This window comes from Orycteropus afer, unplaced genomic scaffold (genome assembly GCF_000298275.1).
Source record: "Orycteropus afer afer isolate SDZICR_OR568_19922 unplaced genomic scaffold, OryAfe1.0 scaffold00420, whole genome shotgun sequence".
Taxonomy (NCBI): Eukaryota; Metazoa; Chordata; class Mammalia; order Tubulidentata; family Orycteropodidae; genus Orycteropus; species Orycteropus afer.
The window spans coordinates 2,112,941-2,114,416 of NW_006922007.1; positions in this window are offsets into that span (position 1 = coordinate 2,112,941).

Below are 1,476 nucleotides of genomic sequence, written 5' to 3' on the forward strand. Positions count from 1 at the left end.
TAGCAACTTCCACATTTACAGCTCAGGGGTGTTGATGACATTTTTCATGTCATGCCACCATTTTTGTTATCCTTTTCCAAAATAGTCCACCGCCGTTAGCATAAACTCAGTGCCCCACAAACAAAAGCTTCCCTTTTCCCCCTCACTCCTACTCCTGTGCTCCTGATAACCACTAATAGTCTCTGGTTTATATATTTGTTGTTACGTGCCGTTGAGTCATTGCCAACTCATGGCAACCTCCTGTACAGCAGAATGAAACACTGCTCAGTCCTGTGTCAGCTCCATGATCCTTGCTAGACCTGAGCCCATCATTGTAGCCACTATGTCAGTCCATCCTGTTGAGGGCCTTCCCGTTTTTCGTTGACCCTCCACTTTACCAAGCATGATATCCTTCTCCAGGGAGTGGTCTCTTCTGACAACATGGCCAAAGTAGGTGAGACAGAGTCTGTCCATTCTCACTTCCAAGGAGCCTTGTGGCTGCACTTCTTCTTTTTTTTTTTAATGTGATTTGAGTGAAAGTTTACAGAGTAAATTCACCTTCCATACAGCAGTTCACATACACTTTGTCTCATGATATTGACTGCAGTTTCCCACAGAGCAACAGCTCTCTTTCCCACTTCCTCCCCATAGTTACCTCTTCCCTGTGTCCTTCCCTCCCATGCACTCCTGCCCCCTGAGCTGTCTCGCTGTGCATACATAGCCCTTCTATTCTCCCATGATTGATCTCTCCAAGGAGTGTATCTACCTTATGTAAATGATCAGCTCCTATACCTATCTTTTGTTTGGCTGGAAGCCACAGGAGTGGATTCAATTCCAGACCTAAAGGGCAGCTAGGGACCATGGTCTCAGGGGTTCCACCAGATTCTATCCGATTAGCACACCCGGTCCCTGTTTATTTTATGATTTTGAGTTTTGTTCCACGTTATTCTCCCACTCTATCCAGGATCTCCTACATAGATACCCCTCTAAATGGTTGACAATGGTAGCTGGGTACCACCTAGTTCTTCTGGTCTCATAGTCATATAGGCTGAGGATAGCATGATGTACCACTCCCTTGGACTAATTGTTTCCATGCATCTTTGGTTTTCTTCATTCTTCTTTGCTCTGGATGAGGAGAGACCTGCCATTGCATCTAGATGGGCACTCCCAAGCTTTTAAGATCCCAGTCTCTACTCACCAAAGTAGGATGTGGAGCAGTGTTTTTGTGTAGTTTCTTATGCCAGTTGAACTTGATGTCCCCTGCAACCATGATCTTGAGCCCACAGGTCCAACTACTTGCTCCTTCTGGGTGGCTGGCTGTGGCCAGGAAGTGACTACAGTCTTGTCCCTTGTCAGCTCTAGAAGCAGACATTTTTTAAGCTTTTGTAGCATGGTGCCTAAGGCGTTTGACTGCTAACCAAAAGGCTGGTGGTTCAAACCCACCAGCTACTCCTTAGAGGGAAGATTGGGTGATCTACTTCCGTCGTGATACCACCT